This window comes from Octopus bimaculoides, chromosome 7 (assembly GCF_001194135.2).
Source record: "Octopus bimaculoides isolate UCB-OBI-ISO-001 chromosome 7, ASM119413v2, whole genome shotgun sequence".
NCBI classification, from domain to species: domain Eukaryota; kingdom Metazoa; phylum Mollusca; class Cephalopoda; order Octopoda; family Octopodidae; genus Octopus; species Octopus bimaculoides.
The window spans coordinates 29,645,313-29,657,315 of record NC_068987.1 but is presented as its reverse complement, the minus strand read 5'-3'; the positions used below and the strand labels follow the sequence as shown (position 1 = coordinate 29,657,315).

Below are 12,003 nucleotides of genomic sequence, written 5' to 3'. Positions count from 1 at the left end.
GAATATTGTAATATAAACACGTTAACTCATACAAAATTACGTTAAGCATAATCTTACGTTCATTTTACCAAACTCGATAACCATCCTTTATTCATTTTACCATGATATTGCTTGTATAGTGTCACATGGATTAATTTTGAGTTTATTCTTTTATAAACGTATTTTGACTTATATTTTTCGTTTCCATGTGTAACAAGGAAATTCACCGCAGTGCATTTAACAATGAAATTGTCCACGCTACATTGTCCATACAAAAAGTTTTGAAAGAAAAAACGCAAGACAAAACAAACCATTGTTCAAAATCTTTGTGATATTACATTTTCGTATTTATTTTACACAGAAAATGTTCACTAATCCTTTTTTATATAGAAATAAAAATAATCTTATATTGATTTCGATTTAGTGTAAAGAAAATGAGAAAGTATGATTTCTATGGTTTACTAAGTGTCTGAAGAATGTACCTGAACTGAAGTCGGGTGAGGGGGGAATTAACAAAGAGAAGAAAATTTGGTGGTGTGTTTCTAGCCAGGAAGTGAAATCTCGTCAATTATTCAGGCATCGTGTTTATGTGAGAGGATAGCGTGATGGACAACCAAGAGAGAGGTCACTAGTTATTACTTTCGCATAACATCACTTGTTGTAGTTGTTGTTATCTCTAAGATTAGCCCTGATACAGCTTTGAAACCGTATTCATTTTTTTCAGGTTGTAGAGTTCATTATTCAAAGTGTACTTACTAGGTTGAAATTTGAGGGAGATTTAGGTTCTATCTCGAACAGGCCAAGTAGTCACCTCCTAGAGGTTTTGTCATTGACTTGTTTATCTCGTCGACCCCTCAGTGATGAAGTCCACCTAACTGTAAATGGTAACCGCCGAATGGTTGTATAATTCATCACTATTCGCAGTAGTAGCATCGACGAATTCAAGAGGAATTCTTCAGATTTAAGATCCGAGTTTCGTCTCTTCTCTCGGAAAAAATATCTGTAATAGACCCAGATGTATCAGATCCACGTAACTGTTATGACGTACGGACTTTGTGAGCCATCTACAAAAGAAACAGTGACAATGTAGTTTGTTTGCTAACTCAAGCGCTCTATCCTTTGAGAACTTAACTATTAACTATTCGCTGTAATGCTTTTATCATTGTTATTAATACAACTCCCATTAATCGACAAATTGAAGTAAAATTGTAATGAATAGTTCTTGCTTCATATTTCTTTAAACAAATAGTTAAAAGCATTCGTGAACATGACGTTAACTTATAAGTATATTCACTCCATAGAGAATTGAAGAATTCAACATTATATGTAATTGTAATTGAATACAGATATTTATGTCAATAAGTTGAAGCAAGCTTGCCACAATTTCTTGTGTTATATCTCCATAACAATTGATTAGCAGCTATATTTTAAATACTTTAAATTAAATGTGGCAGTGATATCTTATGTGAATTGCTATTTATAACTGACGGTAAGATAAAGATATTTAGATTCCCAAAGTGTGGTGGCATTTTGTTCCACGATATTGAATTTTAAAAGAATGTCTTAAACTTTACCGCCTGCAACAACAAGAAGGTTAAATGAATTTAACGAGCAGAGGGAACTGAAGCTGAGAGCCTCTTCCGGCCATATAAGAATATCCCAAAATAAAAAAAAAATCAAGACCTCTCCTTCTCTGAGCCAGGAGGATCGGAAACTTGGTCCGTATGATTCCAATTGGGTGAATGATGCTAAGGGCACTCAAGTGCCTGATGGTAGAGTTAAAACTGACGGTGGATAACATCTACCAACCAGAAATTGCTATGGTCTACCGATTGGCTTATATAGTTTCCATTTACCAGATGTTATTCCCAAGGCTTTGCTGAATCCAAGACTTCCATAAAAGTCACATGTTTAGGGTACTGTGTAATAGTTCCGAATCTGAAACCACATAGTTATGAAAACTTCATAACCACACAACGAAATTCACCCATTATCCTGGAAGCTCTATCAGGAGATGTTAATGTATAGAAAGTATAGCTGGATGCTCGTTAGGATTAGTGCAACCGAGATTACAAAATACTACTCAAGAATGGTCGTGTTGTTAACGACCCCATTTCGTAGTTACGTGGTCTCAGATTCTATCTCACTTTGAAGCACATTAAGCAAATGTCTTCTTATATAGCCATAGGTCAACCTTGTGTGTGAAATTTAGAAGACAGAAACTATGTAGGAGTCCACTGCTTCTCTTAGTATTATGGTAGACATAATTCTTACCCTGTTTAAAAATCATCAAATGGCTTCTGGTTGTCTTTAGTAGAATAAAACATTCGGTTCAGGTTTCGAGTCTGACGATAATTTCCTTCTTTTATTCCACAAGCTTCTGAAAACGGTCATGAGCTCTGTTCTTCCCTTTTCTGACTAATTCATAAGATCCATTCACCTCCACCACATATTGATTTCCAACATTGCCAGAGGACTACAAACGGTTGGGAAAAGAGGGAATATAGTCAGCTAAATGTAATCAAAATTTATTGCTGGTACTTATTTTATCGACTGCAAATTCAGTCCCTGTAGGATTTGAACCCCGAAACTAATTAAATCCGCAAAGAATTTCATTCAGGGATTTACTGTAACTTTCCACCCCCGCCACTCTTTCCAGCACATTTGTTAATCAGAAAGTATTAATCAGAATTTAAAAATATAAATTTTAATATATTAATGGCATTTTAGTTGGTCGATGAATTTTCATTGATGAAATATTTCGGAATTATTCGGGGAAATAAATGTTAAGAGTTGAAAAAAGTAAATAACAAAAATAAAGAAACCAACAGAAAAGAAACGAAATTGCGAATTTCAATTGATCATACTTGGTTTATTGTGGTAACGATGATACGCGTATCTCGCTAACTTAATAAATGTGAACTTTAAGCTTCCCTCTTAAGTCTCTTAACGTTCCTAGAATCTATCGAAATATATTTGTCAATTATAGTAATTGTCAGAGAAGTTAAGATTTACAGTGTTCAAATAATTCAGATTAAATATTGGTAAATAAACGAATTAAAAAGAAATAAAATATATTACAAATAATTTCTACATCTTATCTGGTCGCTGGAGGAAAGTCTGATAATTTAATTTCCAGTTATAATCTGTAGCATAAACTAGAGTAGATAGTGACTGAGTCAATAGGGTACTAGGCAACGAATCGAACAGTCTGTAGATCGTACCTTGTCAGCGGCGTGGCATTTTGTCTGAGACCGAGGCACTTAGATCAAAACGGCCATTTGTTTTATAGTTTTGGTAGAATTCACTGATTTAAGTAGCTGCATCACTATAAGGGTTGATAAGGACGCTGTTGATTTGCAATGCTGAATTAACATATTCAGAAGCACACACACACAGACAGAGATACACCCCCACACGCACACAAAAGTATACGACGGCCTTCCACACAATTTTCGCCTATTAAATTCACTAAAAAAGAATTGGTCAGCCCAGGGCTATAATATAAGATACTTACCCAAGGTCCAACGCAGTGGGATTGAACTCCAAACCACACAGTTACAAAGTGAGTTTAATCTTTAAATCAGTTGAAATAAACTTAGAACATGTTTGAACATGTAAAGGCTATTCAGTGTAAGTTTGCCTCGGAGAAAAAAGACTGGATTTAGAAACAAGAGTTTTAGTTCATCGTAGCCATTGCAGAGCGCTCTTCATGGGTTGACAGAAGCATTTCGAGCTCCTCAGTAAAGATAACAAGGGAGGTAACTCTTAGCTGACTAGCAGGTTTTGTTTTCTCGATCAGATATCAGGGTGGTACTGAAAAGTTCCCAGCTTTAAGAGATGTATGGATCTCTCTCCCTATCTCCCCCTCTCTCTCTGTCTCTTTATATATATATATATATATATACGTAAAACGATGGAATGCTTCTTGGTTGGAATGTCGCAGTTCTGCTCGATCAGAGGTGATTACAGATTCAACAACAACAACAACAACAACAACAACAACAACAACAACAACAACAACTACAGCAACAGCAATAATAATTTACTAAGTATAAGGTTGAATCAATAGACGGTAGCGTTTTTCATAAAAGAAGGAAACAAAACCACCTCAGGCTTAACAAAGATATTTTCCTTAACCGAGGTCGGCAGGCTGGCAGATACAGCACACTAAAGTAGAAATTTGTACAAGATGCAAAATGGCAGCATACAAGACGAAATACCAGTTAAGGTTAAATTTTTTTGCCTTTTGCCCACCATCCTAATTCAGTGAGTTACGTAGCCGTAATTTAACTGAGATTTGTTAGACTTCAATATTCGTGTTACAGAAACCATTGCAAAACCTCAGTCCGAGTCTCATAATAAAAGTACGTAGCGCAATCATCGATAACAGTACTTACATGAAAATATCATATAACAGTGTACATGAAACTCCGCCTCCGCCATTACAGGTTATTAAAAAAGGAGCCTCATTTTGATTTGCGAAATAAAACATATATTGAAAGGAGAGACAAGTGAAGAGGGGAATAAAGTTCTGCCAGTAATAGCAAAACGACCGAAAAAAAATATAGAAATGACTTGAGACTAATAAAAATAACATTTTTCTTATCTCCAACAAATAAAAATGAAATTTCGAGTGTAATAAATCAGCTAAAACTTAAATAAATCAGTTTGTTCAAATAGTATTCCATTATGTATAATTACGTTCCACTGAGACCTCCATAAACCTGGCGAATATAATTAACCTACTGTCTTAAAATAGGAATATTGGTGGAGCTACAACAACTTGCTAAAGTGCTACCATTGCGTTCCATAATGCATTGGGTGCTTTTGATCACATCTGGAAATTTTTTTACTTCGTGTGTTGTACGTGAGGATAAAATCAACTAGGTGGAGTTCACCCATATTTAAAGATACTCACACAATATAGAATTTGAGAACAGTAACTATTAAAAAATCTCAAATGAACTATTGAAACAGCTGTCACAGATGTTGTACTACAATTGTTCCTTCTTCGCAGTAAATTTTCATCTTTATTGTAGGTGTGAAGGCAATAGGTCAATCCTGATCGAGCAGGCCAAGGATCAAAGGTGTTCCAATCAGGAACATCACGTTTTCTTATATGCAAAACACTGTATTTTCTAAAATCTTCCTTTTTTGATATGCTAATAATGTGTGAGATCTAACAGTTAATTCTAGTAGTTTGATTAACCAGGTAGAGGCTTCTGGGTCGTTTGAGAGTTATGTCTAACCCAACGACATACATCACTGCTAATGTCAACAAGAGTAATTAAATCTTAATTGACTTAGTCCACGCTGTTGTAAATAGAACTCCTAAATAAGGCAAGCCACTGCTGTAACGAGAGGGAATACTATATAATGAACGTATGTTCAGGATGGTCCAAGAAGAAAAAACAGTCGAAACCTCACCAAAATATAAAACAAAGACCCCCTCAGAACAATGGCCATAACTACAAAGCAAATATATTGTGGTGTGTAGGCAAGGAAGTGGGTCTTATGCTTCGGACAGTTGTCATTTTTCAAGTTCAGAAGTAGGGTAGGAGAGACAAAAGGGACTTTAAGACGGAAAATGTAAAGTGGTTTTGTTAAGAATGAAGACATTGATTAATGGTTTAAGATTTGATCTATTCACCAGCTCGTGCGGTTACACAGTAAACCGTTTCAGTTTTCAGAAGTATTTAAGACGCCTTAATATATTCCAGTCAACACTATTTTCGTTCTGCACCTCCCTCACTTGTACAACATCGTTATCAAATCATTCGACAAGGGCAGTGCTATAATGTTATGGTAGTCTAACCGCTTCAGAACAGAAGCACTATGGTGATGTTTTAACGCTCTTTTCAATAATAATATTATTGACCAATAACAATATTTCCCGCAACTAATAACTTGTGACCACAGCTATATAGCAACTCATCTCTTTCCGTCCTCCCAGTCTCTCAGTCAGTACATCACATCTTCATCATCTGCTCTTCTTTTTATCAACATCCATTAGTCCAACACTCCTGGTCACCCTATCTGTACCACTTATAGCTGTTCCACCAAACTGGTATCGAAATACTTTGACCCGCTCCTCTAGCCTTGGGGACAGCACAAATGCGTGACTCCAACTATTTTATCGCTTCAATTACTTCTGCTTCATCCTTTAGTCCTTTTCAGATACTTTTCACCTTTTGCTGTGAACATTATCGCTTTCTCCAAATAACTCCTAACAATCAAATTCTTTTCCAAGCATCTACGCTCAAACCCATCATTCTCACACCTCGTCGAACTCACACCTTGTATCACCTTCAAGAACTTCTGATTCTTCAGATACTTCTATTAGCAACTTATTGGAGCAGCTATGGACACCAGGATGCAATCTCAATATGCAAAACTGATTTTTGGTTACAATTAGGCCCAGATATTCATCCAGTTCACCGAACCTACTCCATATTGTTTGGTCTCTCTAACTATTCAGGCAAAAGTATATTCTTAATTTAGCTAGGGTTGCACACTCATGGCTAGCCCCTCACTTCAACGCCAAAAGATATTTCAGCCGTCAACAATTATTGACTCTATACGTAGTTCAGACGAATTCCACAATGGACTAATGCTATCATATACAGGATGATGCTGGCGAGGGGGCGCTAGTATTTGAAGCCATTTGTGAGACATTATTGACAATCAGTTTTCGAACCACAAAGAACCGTATCAGAGTCAGCACTTATTCCTTATTTCCTTTGTGTTAAATAGATGACAGATACACTCCACCATAGAATGCTAACCTAACGTGGCAAATTTATCCGTGTTATGAACCGAACTCAACACAGCGAGATGATGAGTCACTCGGCAATTACAATGTGTAACTACATTGTTACTGGTTCGTTCCTACTTGCTGCACTTTGGAAAAAATGTCTTCGACTTTATCTTCAAGTCAACCGAGGCTTTGTGTTTGAAATTACCTGGACATTTTATAGAAGTCAGGCCCTTGGGTACATTTAACGGAACCTACTACTTCGAAAGCATTCAGAATATGTCACTTAACTGAATTTTATTTCCTTCCATTAGTCTCGGAAGACTTGAGAAAGTTAAGGACGTTGCCCTTCCAGTTCTGACTTTCTTTTAAAGAAATTTATAAATATTAAAAAAAAAGAAATTAACAGCAATTAGTTACAATCCATTTAATTACATATCGACACACGTAATTTGATAACTAAGTGAAATTGGTCACAACTACACAACCAATAGTAAGATTCGAACGACGTATCTCTTGATTCATAGTTTCACTATCATTTCAACATGACCACTCGCATCTTCATTTTTGGTAGTAACATCTATTGACCTGCAACCAACAATCGACCAAATTTTCCTTTAACTGTAACTAAGAGTAAAAAGAAAAATGTTTTAAATGCTAGAATATGAAGAGGACATTGCAACTGAGAGGTGTCACAGTAAATAATTGAATACTTAAAATCCTAGTGAAAATGGACCTTGCTAAGCAAGGTCTGTTAAATAACCCCACATGTTTTTCAAAAGATAAAGAAGTATTTATAGTTGAAAGTTCAACATTTTCCACGTATGCTTTTCCTGACATCTTTGAAATATACGTCTTATACAGATGTTATGAACTTTTCTTTACAACTTTTACTATATTCAAATCGCGAGTGAAAATTCTTAAAGAGTATATCCTGTTTGTAGTTGTTAGTAATAACTTCCGAATTAAAAGCAGAGACGAACAATACGGACAAATCGAACAATGGTGTTGTACACTTGATCGGGGAATCATTCTATATAAAGATATTATTTTCATATTGTTTCTTTTATGTAATTTTACAGTGAGATCCGTTCTTTTGTATCTTAGGTTAAACTTTATGTTCTTTATTTTCTTACTTGAAATGGACGAGACAAGTTTCATTGAACAAATCTGTTTATAGTAGTAAAATGCTAAATTGTGTCTGTTTGGAGAAGTGTTAATCTATGTTCTTGTTGTCTATGTTTCAATAGCAAACATACAATTATGAGAGGAGATATTAAAGTAATCGTAACTACTTAATAGATAAGCCATGAATTTACATAACTCAAATAGGCAGTGGTACACTGAATGATGCACGCATAATAATTTCTGATAGTACAGAAATTTCCTTCTTGGAGAAGTAAAACAATAACTGGCATTAATTACCTTCAAATAAAAAAAAACGAACGATAATTTCAAGGAATTACCTTTATTTTACAGAGAACTGAAGAGACAAATCTGATCTTTGCTAGTAAATATGAAAGGTTAAAATTTCAGCCATGTTTTAGCGAAGCGAAGTGAAGTGTTTTCAAGGATTTTATTAGTAGACGTAGAATTTTACAAGCAGAAAAATAGTTACGAAGAATGCTGACCAGTATAATTCGTATATTTACAAAAAGACAGCTAAGGAAAATAATTCAAGAGGCCAATATGCATTCACTTATTCAGGTAGATAATGATGTATTGAATGACATATGCGAAAAAATTCTCAATGATTTGAAATTTGCTTTTTAGTTGCATCAAAGAATATACAAAAACTAGCGCTATTTGTGAGAAATGAGAAGATTTTAAAGAAATTAAGGCAAAATTTTATGCAAAAAATTAGATAACAGCAATGGAGATGTTCCTGTATTATTAAACCTCTTCAGCAAAAGATAACTTGAGTTGAACAGTGGCATAGAATTTTACAAATAGAAAAAAGAGTTACAACGAACTTCAGCAAATATAATTTGCATAATTACAAAAAGTGGAATTATTTTCCTTCGCTCACGGCCCAAATTGTTCGAAACTAATTATTTTTGTACTTGTAAAATTCTATGTGTATTGTTCAAAGGAGACTTTGCTTCTCTGATGAAAAAACCATTCTTCATTGATAAGGTGTAATAATGTCCATAGCAGTTAGTTTGTAAGCTAACAAAGACCAATTTTCCGTGAAAGTCATAAATTTTTCGAAATTATCTCTCCTTTTCTTTGAGAATCGTTAACAATTGCCACTAAGTTCTTATTTTCTTTCTCCAGCTAAAAGGTAAATTTGAACTCATTAGGAATTTTTTGCGCACATTATTCAGCACATTAACATCATATCTGAAATCTCTAAATTCATGCTATTGGAATACTTGAGTTATTCGTATTAGTTCGCTTTTTGTTATTTTGCAACTTAAATTGGCCAAATTCTTCGTATTTTTCATCATGTATAATTCTATGTAAAATACTATTTATAAATCTATAAAATTCATAAAAAATTTTTCGCAGACGTTCTTTATTACACTCACTTGTTCCTTAATATATAAGGTATTTGCTTCTCAGGTGAAATATTACGAGTCACTGTTTCCGTTTCAACTGTATATTTTGGGGTCTACTGTGGATTTGTTCTCTATATGTTATCATTTTCATCCTATAGTCCTTAAATAGTTTTTGCTATCTTATTGATTATTGTAGCACTGCAACCTTTATTTGTTAATCCGGTGGTCATTTTGTTTTCCCCGGGAGAAATTCTTATTGTATTAGTTTTACCTAATTCCATGCAGGAATAACCCTCTTTCAGAGTTGAATGCTCAATGTCGTCCGAGTTGTCTCTGCTTTATCTAAGGTCCGGTGTTTCGTTGAGTTTTTCAATATAGTAGTATTCCTAGTAGGATGATCAAAGAATTAGTGGAAGCTGCTTTCGTTTGGTGGCTGCCTTTCGTTGAAAGGTCATGCTAGAGAAAAGTGCATCTATTTAAATAATATTTAGAAATGGTACTTTGGTAACATTTCGTAAATATTATGGGGAAGTAGTTGTATAACTCCGGACTTTCAATTGTCAAGTAGCTGAAGTAAACATTCTTTATGTGAAGATTTGCTCTCTCATATATGCTAAAATTTCAAACAAGTGTTTCCTGAATCAAATCACCAGGTTGGTGTTCGAAAGATTAAAAACGTATTACGTTTCCCCTTGCAGATTGGCGACACAAGGTGGTTGATAAAGTATTATTTGAAAAATAATTGAATGCTAGAAATATGTATTTGTTTCTTTCCCTCTAGTGGAAATTATCAAACATTAAAATAACATTGTCAATTTAAGCTGGCGTGTGTGAAAGTAAAGCCTTACACACAGTTACGTATACATATATATGGATATACATATATATATATAAATGTATATATATATATATATATATATATATATATATACATATATATATATATATGTATATCCATATATATGTATACGTAACTGTGTGTAAGTATGCGTGTATCATTGCGTGGGTGTGTTTGTGTCTGTGTTTGTCCCCCATCACCGCTTCACAACTGGCGTTGTTTTGTTTACACCCCTTAGCGTATCGGTTCGGCTATAGGTCGATAGAATAAGTACGAGACTTTAAAAAAATTGGCAATCATTGTAGGACGAAATATTATATTTCTAGATTGCGCCGCTGTTTCTTTAACAGTCTACGAGTAGATTATGTGTAGGAAATATAAGAGGATATACAACTGAAAGTATTAGCTTATCTATCAGGATAAATATTTAAAGTGTCTGAAATACTATTAAAGAAAATTATAATTTAATCAATTAATGCTGTGGGAAGCATACTTTTTCCAGTAAAGAAGATAACAATCCAAATTATACTGGATTAAAATCCAGTATAAACTTGCTCAATAATGTATTGCTACAAACTACTGAACTACTGAGGAACTGTTCTGGAAAACCGGTCACGGCTTCCCCCCAAAAAAAAGAAAAGAAGAGAAAAAAGAAAAATGTCAGAACTCCAAACAGTGTGATATGAAAACTTCAAAACAACAAGAGAGAAAACTTATACGAAATAGAGAAGCTTTCATGACAATGTCACATCAGTAATTTTATTATCAACAACTACAGAGAAGGGGACTGGAATATACTAAATGAGATAAACATTCACGAACAGAAAATAACGTTAGAATTAGATATTCTTGAGCAAGCGGAACTTTTCCTACTACTTCAATACATGATACTGTTAAAGAACATATATCCAACTAGAAAAAAAAAAGAAAAAGAAATCCTTCGCTTCATTAATTAACATGACACTGACATCGGTAAAATTAACGAAAAAGTATGTTATAAAATAAATGCAAATCTATAATACAATAATAAAGTGTATGTATATGTGTGTGTTCACGTATGTGTGTGTGTGAGTACTACAAACTCGAGTGGAGGCGCAATGGCCCAGTGGTTAGGGCAGCAGACTCGTGGTCATAGGATCGTGGTTTCGATTCCCAGACCGGGCATTGTGAGTGTTTATTGAGCGAAAACACCTAAAAGCTCCAGGAGGCTCCGGCAGGCGATGGTGGCGAATCCTGCTGTACTCTTTCACCACAACTTTCTCTCACTCTTACTTCCTGTTTCTGTTGTGCCTGTAATTCAAAGGGTCAGCCTTGTCACACTGTTACGCTGAATATCCCCGAGAACTACGTTAAAGGTACACGTGTCTGTGGAGTGCTCAGCCACTTGCACGTTAATTTCACGAGCACGCTGTTCCGTTGATCGGATCAACTGGAACCCTCGACGTCGTAAGCAACGGAGTACCAATAACAACAACACTACAAACTCGATCAAAGGCGTAAATGTGAAGGAAATAGAAATTACGATGCTTGCAAGTCAATGATTATGCGAACGATATAGTAATACATAATATAAACTCATTGCTAATCCCTTTCGCCACTACGGAGATTACTAATTTCGTGGGAGTAAAGCTACTATCATATCTTATAAACTCTTCTTACGGAAGAAGTTAGTTTCTATCGAAATGATGGCCTACTTGCTATGAAAAATCGTAAACCAAATAGACTGACAATGAAAAAAACTTGATGTTGTGTTTTTAGAAATCTTGAATTCAAAATTATTACCAACAGTAATCACTTGGGAAATATCTTAAATTTAAATAATCCATTGTACAATCTGTTCCACAAACTAAATGAAACAATAAATTATATTCACAGACTGACTAACCACTCTAGAAATTTTATCGGCAGAGTAGTAAAATATATTTTTT

General features: G+C 34.6%; 1 long non-coding RNA gene across 2 annotated transcripts; it reads right to left on the bottom strand.

The window, feature by feature from the left end:
* Positions 1-22: 22 nt before the first annotated feature.
* On the bottom strand, positions 23-6,557 carry LOC128248357 (uncharacterized). 2 transcript variants are annotated; one of them, XR_008264580.1, is made up of 3 exons: positions 3,497-6,557; positions 2,254-2,455; positions 23-1,043 (listed from the first exon to the last, which is right to left on the bottom strand). It is a non-coding gene; the product is annotated as an uncharacterized LOC128248357 (long non-coding RNA). The 2 variants fall into 2 exon arrangements; XR_008264581.1 differs by having other exon boundaries at positions 4,901-6,557.
* Positions 6,558-12,003: the final 5,446 nt, after the last annotated feature.